A 14,686-nucleotide genomic window follows, 5' to 3' on the forward strand; every position below is an offset into this window, starting at 1 on the left:
AGAGCTCTGCAGTATGACCGTTGCATGGACTTGCCCTTTGGAGTGATTCAACATTGCCGGTTTCTTTCAAATATTTGGCTAATCTTCTGGAAACAAAGGCTTTTAATTGAAAGGTTAAGGACTAACAATCTCAAACATTAGATTCAAGGTTATCCCGTCTTGCCAAGCTCTGATGCTTAGTGACCCTCAAACTTCAAATAAACATAATGTCTTAAAGGTGGCTTTTTAAAAAGTCAAAGGCCATTATGTCTTACACCCTACATTCTAAGATGATTTCATCATACAAAAGGGCTCCCCTAATGTCTGCTTTATAGAAATGTATATGAAGTGAAATGAGATTTTGAAATGTGAGCTCCTTAAAAACAAAAAAAGAGCATCTTTTGTAAATGGCAGCTATTAACTAAGATAGTCATGTATTTATAGTCTCTTGTTTGAAGCAGAATATATTAATATGATATTTTCCCAATGTATATATGTTTTTCCATAAAAGTGTTGAAAATCTGGAAAGACCAGTGCCAAGAAAATGCTCGTTAAGAAGGGTAGTAGGAAGGAAAAAGACAGATTTCTGTTTCTTATACATTTAGAATAAGTGACATTGGGGTGACGTGCTTTTCTGTATTTTAAAAATTAAATTCCTTAAAGATGCACTAATTTGGTAGACAGCAAAGTTTAAAATGTAAGCATAAGTCTATAGTCTAACTTGGGCTAAAGACAGAATCATGAAGATGTTCTAGCGTTCAGTCACTCTCAATTAAACTCAAAAGTGAAGGGAGACCACACAGAGAACATGAGCATATCTGAAATCACATAGAACGCTGCCCATAGTCAGCTGTCAACACTTTCATCTTAGGCATCATTAAATGATACCTAACCAGAGTCGTCGGTGAAGGCTCCTGACATATTAAAAATTCAACAGTAAGTTTTCAGTCAAATGATAAGTAGAAGTCAAAAAACTCTTATGCTAGGATTTTGAAAGTTGGTCAGTGGATGGCCTATAATTGGTTTCCAGCCTGGAGTTCTTGGAAATGCTGGGGTCTGTGCAGACAATAATGAGTTTGTGACCTAATTTTAGCATTTTAAAGAGCCTAATGGATATCTTAATTCACAATACAGCTGCACAGGGAAATAAAAAACATAACAAAACAAGTTTCTTTGATTTGGGCGGAAATTGTGTTAAGTCAAAACAATAGCCTTAATTATCCAGTGCTAAGCCAAAGGTCTCATCTATTTTCTCAAATTTTATTAGTAATTTTATAAACAATTTGGTGGACACTTTTAAAAGGAGCAACAGAAGGAGAATAAGAAGTTGTTTGTGGATGAAATATCAGGCTGAAATCTATTCACCACAATTCTTATTAGCCAGGTGATTACATCCATCAGGTCAGACAGATATATGAGCAACAATGAGTACTCCATTGGTAGAAGTTAAACTAGCAACTTGGAAAGACCACACCATCTGGAGAATTTCAGTAACAGCTTGTCTGCCTTCCTTAGGCCCTAAGCAGATATAAACTAGAAGAACATATGGATATTGCTCATTATAAATAACCTTAAAGTTAAAAAAAAGGTGGGGGGGAGCTCAGAACTGTTTTACTTATACCAAGAGATGATAAGACAAGCTAAAGTTTTCCATTTTGCTCACTCTATAATAAATTGCAATTGATGTTGTAAATGAAAGTGGCTTGAGTTACTCACTCACCTGGCCATCTGGTTATTGTTTATTAAACACCTACTGTGTGCCAAGCACTGCATTATCCTATGTATACAGTGACAAAATAGACATGGTCTCTACTCTCAAGGGGCTTAGAGGATAGGTGGGGAGAAAGAACAAGCAGGTCACAGTTATAACTGATGCTATGTGTTTTGGAGGAATTGTTTCTGATTAGGGTAGAAAGCTTCATTGCTATTAATACTTCATAACAGGAAGAAAAAGTAGTATTACTTAAAGGAATTATATATAAATTGCTGTATTGATATCAATTATGGAAAGATGCAAATGTTGTCTGAAAGGTTAATAACCCTCCTCAACAATTTTTTTAAATTATGACACGAATTGAGGGGATGGTTACATTTAATATTGGTGAGTCTCCTATAACCACATTACAATCTAAAGGAGCATCTGTATGGCAGTACCAGAAGGGAGCAATTCTGTTACACCTGAGGGTATTGAAGAATATCAGTGATGTTTCCTTCAGTGTTGTCATAAAATCCAAAGTTCTAAATCAACACTGTCTTCATAAACACCAGAAGGAAACACTACGCTCATTTGGCGTTCAATCTGGCAATCACTTAAGAAGTACAAGCAATTCAGGGAACTTCTGTATTCTAGAACCAGACATGTTCTGTGGCACTTTTAATTACCAGATTTTCTAAGAATACAAGAGTGTCACTTTCAGATCAGGCCAAATATTGAATCTCAGATTTCAGTGAAACAATCTTATGAAAATGTAACCAATGGTCCCTACAGCTGGCTTTGGTTATTTAAAGAGCACTACCAAGTCACAAGAGCATTATCAAGGGGCTACCAGGTAGCACTTGGTCAATGTCAGTCTTCAAGGAAATGGACTTGATGATCACTACAAGTAGTGAGCCCTCCACAAATGTTAGCTGCATGAAGTGTAAGAGTCCAGATCCTAATACAGAACATGGTTGTGCCCACCATTTCTAGGAAACAGCTCTTGTGCAGAAAACGGAACATCTGCATCACTATACACTAAGTGGGAACAACATTACAGAATGTATGTTGTGTGCAGATATACCTAAAAGATCCACAACAGTACTGTCTGCAGCTTACAATGAAGCTAAGATTTTATCCTCAACTGTTCATGTTTAATGAATGCGTCAAACTTCTGAAACTCTACTTTTCATAATTACCCTTTATTTTCATACCTCTCCTCCCTCCCCATCATATATTTTTTTCTTTTTTTACTGAGTTCCAGCATTTCTTCTCAACATTGCCTCACCGCCGCCCTGAGTTCCTCCTCCCTAAAAAGCTATGCCACGTTGTATCATACATGTTCCTCATGATTAGCAGACTTATATTACGGTGTTCGTTGATCTTTTCTACATACATGGCATAGGTACTCCTTAATATATTTAAAACACTTAAAGTGAAAAACAAACAAAAAAACAAACAACTCCTTATGGGATGAGCTCTTTCTTCCATTTTCTCCAAAGGGCTTCAGTGAGAGTCTAAGGTGTGTAAGAGACTCTGGTTGTAACTGATCTCCCTTTATGGGTAAATTTTTGTAGGAGTATTTACTGTCCTCCTAGCTTTCCTGATTTTGTATTAATTAGGTATCAGTGTTCAATTCCTCCATTCACATTCAAGTTGAGATTTAAAGCCCTTCTAATCAGGCTGCAGACTATACATATACATGGCCACCTGCTCTCTGAAAAGGCCGTTGTCTTCCGTTTCCCCTGAACAGACACACAGACACACCAGACTTTCTTGTGTGGCCTGCTAGCCTGTAATATGTACTGCCTTCACCTTCTGGAATTTCATGGAAACCTTCATTCCAAGGCCACTCAAGATGTGTGGTCTCAGGGAAGTCTTCACCAGCCTCCCACCAGCCATTTCCCCACGTTTGCCATGACCTATCATTGCCCTCTGATTCATGTAGAGCTCTTCCCTCAATTCAAAAAAGCTTTTGGGATCCGAAAATTATTTGCCCTACTCTTCTAGGCTCGACGCAGTCTTTTAATGAGCAGTGCACTTAAAACATTAGGGGTAATGAATATTTCTCTTTGCACCTTAATCTTAGGTTAGGCAACTCTTTTCTCTACTTTGATGATTTTTAAAGAAATATAGGCTTTTCTTCAACTACTAAGCAATCTCCACTCAAACGCATTCTGCCAATAGAGTCAGGTTAAGTTATCCTAATCAGCATTTGGTTTTCCTGCTTTAATGACAAGATCTGCTTGGCAAACACCGCATGTTCTCACTCATAAGTGGGAGTTGAACAATGAGAACACATGAACACAGGGAGGGGAACATCACACACCCACGCCTGTCAGGGGTTAGGGGGCTAGGGGAGGGATGGCATTAGAAGAAATACCTAATGTACGTGACGGGTTGATGGGTGCAGCAAACCACCATGGCACATGTATACCTATGTAACAAAACTGCACATTCTGCACATGTACCCCAGAGCCTAAAGTATAATAGCAATAATTTAAAAAGATCAAAATTCTTATCCTGACATCCATGGCTCAGTACAATTCATCCCTACTTTTCAAACTCAAACATTTCTCAGCCCTATGCCACCTGTACTGTCTCTTGGCCAAACTGGCCAGTCAGAGTTCTTTAGGCATACCCTAAGTTCATCCAACTACATGATTTGCATATGTGCTGCTGCCTAAAATGCATTTTCTCTTCTTACCTTTGCTTATTTGACTTCCACTGTTCCTTTAAAAGCCAAATCCATTAACACACCAATGGCCTTTTTCTCCCTCTGGACCCACACAACACTCTGTACCACTTAATTATAATAAAATCGTATGTTAGTTGAGTAGTTACTATTTTCTCTAACTATCTTATAGGCAGCTCTCATCATCTATGTGTCCCCCTAAAGTAAATATTTGCATCCAACTTTCAATTACTATCAGCTTTTAGTCATTGGGGACTTTAGACCAGTTAGACAAACCAGAAATCACAAAAAACAAGTTTTCAGGCAGTTAAGCAAGCATCTCTGCATCAAGCTATCCTTTAGAAGACAGCGTGGACATGAAATATAACTACCTATCATTTCAATTCTAGTACATGTATGTTTTCTGAAAAGCCTCAGCTGTAGTTGAACCTTAGCCCAGGCAGAAATCAGTATTAACCCTCCTTACTAGCAACCAACTACTGATGGAAAAGCCTGTTCTATCAGCACATACTTGTTTTCTACTTCAAAAATGAATTGCATTTAAGTCGTTTAATTTTAGAGGTAAAGTGGGCAGGAAGCAACACAAAACAAAATCAAGTAACAACAATAACAACAAAACCCAATGCTGATATAATTAAAGCACAGCTGACACTTCCCTTTAAAGGATGGATATTTGAGCACCTACTGTGTGTAGCCACTGTAACTTCTGATCTTCTGACTCAGAGGGCAATTGTATGTTTCCCTAGTAGATTCACATTTTGTCCCAAAGCCAAACTGGTTGAGCATTCTTCATACGATTATGCCAGCCCTCTGACATATGTTCAAACACACTTGGTTTATTTCTGTTGCATTAAATGGTAACAAAAAGCACTTTAGCATCTGAATTACATATTACAGAAGACTAGACCAGGTCTTGGCTCCCTAATAGGACACTTAAAATATAAAAAAATAAGTGAGATCATTTGGATGCAATGTTTAGAACAGAGAGGGCAGCTGTCTTCAATATGGACACAATTAGGGATGAAGTTATTCGCTTTCCAGTTCTTTGGGTATGGATTAACTATAGACCTTAACAGGACTTAACTGCTCTGCTCAGATGAGGTTTAAGTGGTACCTTAAAGTTAACATCTGTGCGCCTCTACTAATTTATGAAGCATTGCCGCATTCTCCTCCTTGATTATTCACATTTAACAGTTTAAAGATATATAGGAAAGACAGTCTTCTAATTTTCAGCCTGAATGTGTGGATCTCTAGAATTTAGCTTGCCTGATACTCAAAAACAATGAGAACAAGACCATTTAAAAAATATCAGCTTAGTTATTGCGTTGAGAATTGTATTTCTAGGACAGGTACATTTCAGAAGCAACTGCAGGAGTTCTGAGGAGTTTTTAATTTTAAAATCAAGGCAACTCATTTCCTTATGGAGAAATGAAGCTCAGGCCTTATATAGCTTGTCTTATATGGCAAAGCAAGGCTGTGGGCACAGTCATTTGCAGCTTAGAACCCAAGCTCTTAACCATGAATCCGTGTTGGCTTTTCAAAACCAGAGTTCCAATTATATACTTGTACATTACACCCTTGTATTTTTCAGTTTGAGATGTGATCTCTGTTTAACATCAGGCATTCTTAGGACTGTTTTTTGCAAGATAAGTGACACAATTAAGGGCCAGAGACATTGAATAGCATGCCCAAGAAATGGCAGCACTGCCATTCCCATGCAAGTCTGTTTAACTCTCTATCCTGTCCTTTGTCACACATGAGGAAGACTTTTGTTTTGATTTCTGCTCACTGCGAGTTTTTCCATTGCTAACCTAGCGTCAGACTTCACATAGTAGGTAATTGCTAAGCACTCAGATAAACGCCAAGATGCAAATCATAAAGATTCATAATTGAATCCTGGCTCTACCACTTACTGATAACACCTTGGGCAAGATACTCATCATATTGGAGCCAAGAAATAGAGATATCTTTTCTATTTCAGGTTACTTAAAGTGAAAGTCGAATGGGAGAAAGGAGCAGTGCTTCATTAGCCATTAAACTTCACAAACACTAAATGAAGTAGCTTCATGTATGGAGAGGCCTTCATCTGCACTTCTAGACATGGCATAAAAACCAAATACAGAGTTTTATAGGTTAGAGAAAACCATCTGGTTCAAGGGTAATGATCTAGTTTACTGGAATCTTTTTTAAAAGAGGTAACTGGGACAGTCTCCTAATAAATGGAGATTAATTATACTCTAAAAACCCCAGCAGAGGGGAAAGGATTTGGAAGTGAGGTGATAATATCAAACCAAAAGTATATTGGATTTCCTAGGATCAAGAAAGCCATACTTCGTATATGGGAAGAATGTCCAAAGCCCATGCTTTTTCATCTTTCTGCATCCTAAGGTTCAGTTAAACTGCACTGTGTTTAAATGCTTTTTCTTTATTGTCTCCATGACTGAAGGAATTCAAATACTTTGTTATGATTTCCACTGAACAACTGAATCCTAAAACCACTGAATTATGAAAGTTACTCTTAGATTACATGGTGGAGAGCTAGTTTAGATACAGCTGGATGGGCCCTGCTGCCAGAATTTAGTTCAGGAGACCTGGGGTGGGGACTGAGAGTTTGCAGTTCTGACAGGTCCCCAGCTGATGTTGATGCTGCTGGTTTGGGAATCAACTCTGAGAACTAATGTCTTAGATGAGTTCTCTCAAGCTGTGAAATACACATCAAGCTAAATGTCCAATTTTGAAAGACTGAATTAATTTGTCAAATGCAAACTTGTAGTATGGCAGCTCATTTTTCACATAAACATCAAAGTCTTTTTGGGAGTAACATTTTGCGTCATACTGCTAGATAGAAATAGGGTAGTTTTTTACCAAGAAACAACATTAAACCATATTTCCCTCACCCAAATTTCTTCTAGGTTGAATGGTGCTTCAAATTCAGCATTCTAGGATTGTTGCTTCCTATTTACCTGCTCTCTTTACTCTATGGTTACCAGAAAATCTAAGTGACAGGCCTCATACATTCTGTTTACCTTCAACTTAACACTCACTCAGCCTGCCCCATTCACTTAGAATTTTTACCCGTTGAACTTAGTTGAAAATCACTTGCCCCTAGCTAGCTAGTATAAATGTAGTAGGGAAAACTTGCCAGGCTGCTTCTGTATTGCGGTAGTAACTTTTAGGTTCCAGAAATTTCATAAGCTTTTACATTTTGCTATCTAGATGATGCAAGAATTAGGAAGGTTAGAAAATCAAGTATGGGGATTAAAATAAGTTTGGAGGGGGTCACATAAGTAGAGAGGAGATTCTACTTCACTTAGTAACTTCCATTTTTAGACCAGGAAGCAATTTGTTCAGATTCTACTTACCCTAGAGAGGCAGGCTTCCTTCCAGGGTAGAAGGATGCGAGAAGGGGAGTAACCATGGCAACCTGCCCAGCTATGTGGGCAAGGATAGTATGGGGCCTGCACACACTCGGAAGAATTTTTATTTCTAGCCTAGTCATTCAGTTTAGTCCGGGTGGTCCCTCCCTTCCCACTTCCTTCTGTGATAATGCTGACTTCAGGGGGAAGGATTGCTCCTTCTCTGTCGGGAGTCTGCGAGGGTATGGGGAGGACTTAACTGAGACCAGCGAGGTCAGCCTGACCAAACCAAAGTGCAGGCTTCCAGGACGAGAACAGAGAGTAACTCCCTCTCTGTTCTAGTGTGAGCACAAGCAAACACACTGGCTTTATTAAAATCAAGTGCTTGAATAATTAACCTTTTTCAGGTAAGTGAGGGGTATTTAATTTTCATGAAGACATTTTCCATTTGCTTTCAGTTTTCAAAAAGACACTTAATTCAATTGTTCAGGGGGGAGCAATAACAAACAAACAAAACCTTCAAAATCAGATGGAAAAAAGTATTCCAAGTACATTAGATGAACTGTGTTCCCAGCAGTCCTGGGGTACTATTATTCTCCCCAGAGAAGCAAGCTGAAGTACAGAGAGGTTATGGAATGTGCCCAGAGCCATGTAACCTGCAACCCTGTAGCTAGGATTTGAACCCAGGCAATAGTACTTCAGAAGGTAGTTCTCAACTACTATCCACTTGTGCCCTGCCGGAGGCAGCTAGTGTTGAATGTTAGCCCTCTGTGTCCATACCAGCCATCATTTGTTCCCTTAATCAGGAATCTGCTTGTTTTTTGCCTTTAAGTAAAGACCGAGGAGTCTGCTTTCCTTCTGATTTCCACCAGTTAATCCAGTCAGGATATGTTGACATCATGAGTTGAGTCTCCTTTAAAGACACATATCTGATGTTAAATCTGATTCATCTGGCTGGATTTGGTGGCTTATGCCTGTAATTCCAGCACTTTGGGAGGCTGAGATGGGTGGATCACTTGAGGTCAGGAGTTCGAGACCAGCCTGGCCAACATGGTGAAATCCCGTCTCTACTACAAAAAAAAACAAAAACAAAAAAACCCAAAAAAAACAAATTAGCCAGGCATGGTGGCGGGTACCTCTAATCCCAACTACTCAGGGGGCTGAGGTCAGAGAATCTCTTGAACCCAGGAGGCAGAGGCTGCAGTGGGCCAAGATCACGCCACTGTACTCCAGCGTGGGCAACAGAGGCAGACTCTGACAAAACAAAACAAAAATCTGTTTCATCTAAATATGATTTTGGCCAACCTTTGTGCAATTCAGCGGCACAGCTTCAACTTTAGCATTACATAGCAGTGCCAGGGAGAATTTTAAAATACCACATCCTGTTACTCAGGTGTTTCATATTGCTAATCTGGTTCCCATTCTGGTTCTATCTAAAGGGTAAAAAACCTTATGTGTCTGGTTAGTTACCTAAACCTTCCTGGCCAGTAAGCTTTCGAGTCTGTCCAGCTGGGGAAGTATGTTCTGACGAGCATTAGGACAACTTCAAACCCCAGGAGGGCTAACTCTCAGCAGCTTTCCCAAGCATTTCAACGTCTTGGCTCTGTCTTTAAGAAGAACAATAATTAAATCCTCAGGCTAAGGGAATGAGGAAGAGAAACACGCAGAGCCTTCAAAATTATCCAGGTGAAATATCAGCGGTAGCAAACTTAGGTTTATGGACATATGAAGGTAGAGTTAGAAATGAAGCAGCATAAAAGCCCATGTCACAGCAAAGCTTCCTGCTTGGCCAGGAGCACTCAGCAAGGACGATATCTTCTTGCTCCTTTAACCTTCAGGTAATCGAGGACTGGTTGAGCAGGCCAGTAAATATCATTCTCAAACAGCTGGTCAGCAGCTGCTAGAGGTCCCTGTTCTACCTTCATGCCAACAAGTGCCTTAAAAGCAGTGCCCTTCAACCCAAACAAGGCGACTGAAATCCATTCAACCTTTGGAGAAAGACAACAAACAGGCCTAATGCACAGGAATTTGGACTTTCAGTTTAATCTAAAACTATAAAAGTCTTCAGTAGAAATGCAAACTCTGGATTTTGCCCTTCACAAATTAGACAAGGTTTTTAACAAGTGCTTTCTTCCCTCACTTACATCCTCAGGTAAAGATCAACCATCAAGATCAAAGATCCCCAGAATGGCAAATACATGTGTGTATGGGCTCAAAGTTGGAAGACATTCCTCTACCATCTACTTATTCTGGTTATAGGGTAAAGTATAGAAGGGTACAGCTGAAAAAGAACTGGTTTCTAGGTCAGTCATTTGGATAAGAAGGGATCCATCGAGCTGGGAGTGGGAAAAGAAGGGGGAAGTTATTCACCAGCAACAGCAAAAAGAATTCAGTTGGCCTTAGGAGGAAACTGATTAAGGATTTGGAAAAAGTGGTCTGTCCCAGAAACACACATTGGCAAAGACCACTAGGTCTTCTTCATGCTTTCTCTAGAAGACTTTCCCATTGTACTCTCCTTGTTAAGTGTGGCATTATTTCCACATGTCCAGCACTCCACCAGAAAGGTCCTTTTCTAAAGATTTCAAAGGGCTCAAGCCTCGAATACTCCTGAATTCTCAAGGCAATAAACTTTCTTACAGTGTCACTGAGGGCCATCTCCCTTCCGAGAGGGGAGACACAGAACCTGGAGTGGGCGGGGCACCTGGCCCAGAGAACAGCAGCCTCCCAAAGTCTGGCTGCTGGGGTAAGAAGCATGGTGACAATCCATTTGGTAGCTGCAAGCTCCCTCCTCCCCAGCTACTTCTGCCCTCCCCAACAGCCAGTACGTGCATTTGTGTGAGAAGCCAACCTCAAGATTGTAAGGACAATCAAGTATACATCACATCAAAGCCATTCCAAGAGGCTTATCAGACATCTCAAAGGCATTTTTTGTAACTGCCTTCTTTCCACTCCCATTACTTCTGTTTGCATTCGTTATATCATACCTCCTTTTCCCCTATGCCCCTGCTTTGCCTGACTAAGGCCAGAAATTTTTTCATTAAGTCGCTTTATAGAGCAATAGCAACATTTACTATTCGTGAAGTCGCCCCTCCATAATTTTTAAGTCTTTCCATGTGTCTGGAAGCTTGTTTCTGCTCTTCTCAGTTTACAGAGTGGCTCTCTTCCTTCCAAACAAAAACTAAAAAAAAGGGGAAAAGGTGGGGGGTGGCTGGGGTGGAGATAACATCCAGATTCCTTAAGTGTTTTTAATCCAGTTAAATTTCCCTTTGGACTCAAACAGCTCCCCTGCTGAAACTGACTGCGGACCTGAATTCCAGGCTCAGAATTAAGTCAAGAGGGAAAGACGGCAGAAACAAATAACAGAGTCAGCTCTATGCTATGAAAACCGCTATGTTGACTGAGGCTCCATGGTTTTAACCCATTCATTTCCCCCCCCCCCACCCCGTTTTAGAATTCTTACTTAATCTTTTTAACCGGCTTACAACAGGCAGACAAGCGCCATATAAACCCTGCTCCCTGCTCCGGGGGATATAAAACAAGTTTCTTAAGTCCCTTGGGTAGATAATTCCTTGGGAATGCCGGTGTAAGACAAAGTTCACATTTTAATGCCATATGTTGTCAGTCACCAGGAAAAAGCTTCTTGTGGGCACAAGCCAGGTCCTCAGCCTTTGTCACACAGCAAAAATAAACACCCTTCGAGGAGTTAATTAGGCGGTCAGCAGCCACCTCAGTGTCCTAGGAGGGCTGCCAGCAGACCTTTCACACACACACACACACACACACACACACACACACGACACAAAAGGAGGCGTTTGTTAAATGTCACAAGCTGGACATCTGGAGTCGGATTCAAAAGGTAAATACATTCCGTGGAAGCATTCCTCAGATGTCAGGCCACAAAACTGCTGGTTTCCCCTAGCACACGGTCTCATTTCTAAGATTCCCCACAGCCCAAGGTCTGTACCCAAAGACGGGTAGCGGGGGACGAGAGACGGGGAGCAAAGGAGAGAAGGAGATCTTTAAAAAAAAAAAAAAAATGGAGCCAGAGGGAAGAAGGGTTTCGAAGCTACTCACCGGCTAGCTATTGCCTCCGCGAAGCGAGCATGACTTCCCCGCGCCCGGAGCCTCCAGGCTGCAGCGCAGCGGATGCGGCGGGCCTCGCTTAAATAGCAGCCGGCCGGGAGCTTCGGAGCCGCGCGGCCACTCCCGGCGAGAGATATGGTTCTAATCAGATGCTGGCAGCTGAGGACTCCCCAGGAATGTGCCAGGATGTTTTTGCTGCCTGGGCTTGGTAACTCCCCCTCAACGTGTCTGCAGAGTCTTTCAAACTTAACTGTTTATTAACTCGCGCTGCAGCGGCACAGAGGACCCGGCTCCCCTGGGTTCCGCGAGCCCCACCAGCTGGGGGCGATCGCAGGGACCCAGCGACGGGAGTGGAAATGTGTTCGGGACGAAGTCAAAAGTCCCAGACCGACGCGGGCGGGGGGCGGGTGCAAATAAGGACAGGAAAGGGAAGCTCTGGAGGAAAGGGGTGGGATCCACCGAGCTTCGTTTCACAGATCCGCTCCCTGGATTGCCACTGAGAGTGATGTGGCACACGGAGTCATCCTAACCAACCCGTTGGGGCCCTTTGAACAAAGGGCTGCCTTTACTCCTGACTTTCCTGACAAGGGACAACGGATCCTGCGCAGATCTGCAGTTTCTAAAGTTGATCGCGCGATTGGATTTGCCCCCCTTAGAAGAAATTAGCGTCTCCCTCACTGCGGATGCAAATGCGCTTAAATTAGTGGGAAATCTATGTGTGCATATGTAAAACATACTGTATTTACATATGAAATATAATCATGTATATGTGGATATAAAAATAACATTCTCTCTATGAAATCGATATGAGCAAAATATGTTCACGACTATGTAGCCTATTAAATAAGTTATAATTGTGATACAATCAGAGATTCTATATAGGCTTCTCTTACAGTGTATATACACCCATACGTAGACACACAACATGACTTTATCTGCATGAATTTCCATAACACTTCCTGTACCTCTAGGAAAAACATGAACTGCAAGAAATAAAATATTTAAAAATGTTAAGGTAGAGTGCTGAGCGGTAGAAGGTACTCCACAGCTAATCTTAATGGGTGTAAACAAGCTGAGAATTCATTTTCTCCATATTTTAAAATCAAGAACTATTGTAAAACATCCACAGAAGCTCTGCTGCTTTTTGGAGAATTCTGAAATTACTCTTGTGAAAGACGTGTCTCTTTTCCCTTTAAAAAAAAATTAATTCTTTAAAGTCAGAGGTAGCAGGTAGTAAATGTGAAAATGCTAAATTGTATCTCGGATGGGAGGGGGTTATTGATTTTATCAAGTAAGCAACACAGTGGATTTGCATTTTACCTCTGGAAACTGAGGGTTCAAATAGGGCTCGTGGGACACCAAGGATATATTTTGTGGTCCATGCCTAGCCTCGACTGCGAAGCCACTGTGTAATTTGGGGTAGCTCAATGTGAGTGGCAATGTCTGCTCTCAAGTAGGTCAGGCTTGAAACAACCGGTGTTCGGGGAGACTGAGGGGTGCAGAGCAGCACAGCTGGCCCGGAATTCTACCTCCCCAAACTCTACTATTTCTCATCCCCTGACACACCTAGGGGTGCAGAGGCAGGGAGGGACACGCTGGCAGTTTTCAATATTCCCCAGAGGTAATTTGCTATTAAAAAAATGACTTTGTATGAATGACAGGAAGTATACAAATTTTAGTCCTAGGATAGTATTCTATTTATAACATTTATGCAGAGAAATTTAATTCTAGTACATTGTAGAACACAAGACTTTGTTTCTAAAATCTAGAAGTCCAGTTTCACTCTGTTGGCTAGGTAGTTGGAAAAAGGGCTGCTGATTTCAGGCAAATGGGGACTTTGATAATTAGAAAGACATGGGTGTCTCTTTTAACCTCAACACGTAATATTTTCTAGACTAAGAAGTGCCCATTCAAATATATTTTTTTAATTGAAAGACTCTTACCAAGAAATACTAACTTATGTTTGCTCTACCCCACCAAATGGAAGGGATTTGTCTAAGAAGCCAGAGGAAGAAAATGATTTGCTATGAGTTGTAGTTTCAAGAGAAGACTTTGATGAAAACAGTTCATTTAAGAGCAGTGGGCTCACACTTACAACTTAAAATAGGCACCTCTTATTTTGCACAGAAATCTGAAGAGTTGACAGTGGAGAATTCTGGTTCGAACTGTATTTTTATATCTCTAGGGCACTGATACTGCTTCTGGCAGTAAGTCAATGTCCTGCTCACATTAAGAAAAAAAAAAGAAATTTAACTCTTTTTATCCCCAGTGAAACATTGTCTCCGTCACATCTAAGTTGTTCACTTTTCAACAAGTCTAAAATGAACATCCTTCCCTTTGGAGAATCGCACCTAAGCCCACCCAGATGTTCACCCTGCCTAAATAATGGTCTTTTTTTTAATCACCACTGAAATTTATGTTTAGAAAATTAAAGTAAGGAAAAGTCAGTGCAATGTTTGAAAAACAATAGCCTTTGAATGGCAATTGTCCCTTGCAGAAAACCTGCCTGTGAGAGAGAAGGAAAAAATAAAATAAAACAAATGACTGTGCTCCCAGCCTAGGAAAGGGTAGTTAATCCCGTGATGGCTTGCTGAAGAATGCATGGTTTATTATTAAAGTAATCTCTTAAGATTTTCCTGGAATGTGCTTCCACAGCAACTCTGCCTGTTCGAACTATCCTATGCATGTGTCTTTTCTTCCATAATTAAGCTGTTTTCCCCTGTTAGCTCACAGACCTAATCCTTTCTCTCCTCCTTCTCCATCGCTTCTTCTATCCCCCTCTCTACTGCTCTTGTCTTCCTTAAACTGCCCCTTTTGAATCCTGTCATTTCCCATGAATTGTAAATGGCACTTTGGAACTGGTTGTAAGGTAAACTG

At 40.9% G+C, this 14,686-nt stretch overlaps 1 protein-coding gene across 19 annotated transcripts in view; it reads right to left on the reverse strand.

Moving 5' to 3' along the window:
• Nucleotides 1–14,686, reverse strand: part of DAB2 (DAB adaptor protein 2) — an 82,849-nt gene that overhangs the window by 48,136 nt on the left and 20,027 nt on the right. For 15 of the 19 annotated variants that reach the window (XM_073993352.1, XM_065546192.1, XM_073993358.1 and 12 more), the window contains exon 1: nucleotides 11,801–11,978. The exons of the other annotated variants lie outside the window; for them this stretch is intronic. The gene's annotated coding sequence lies outside the window, so the exon portion shown is untranslated. Of the gene's footprint in view, nucleotides 1–11,800; nucleotides 11,979–14,686 lie in introns of those variants that run through there. 19 annotated transcript variants of the gene reach the window in all.

The sequence above is a fragment of the Macaca fascicularis genome, chromosome 6 (genome assembly GCF_037993035.2).
Source record: "Macaca fascicularis isolate 582-1 chromosome 6, T2T-MFA8v1.1".
NCBI lineage: Eukaryota > Metazoa > Chordata > Mammalia > Primates > Cercopithecidae > Macaca > Macaca fascicularis.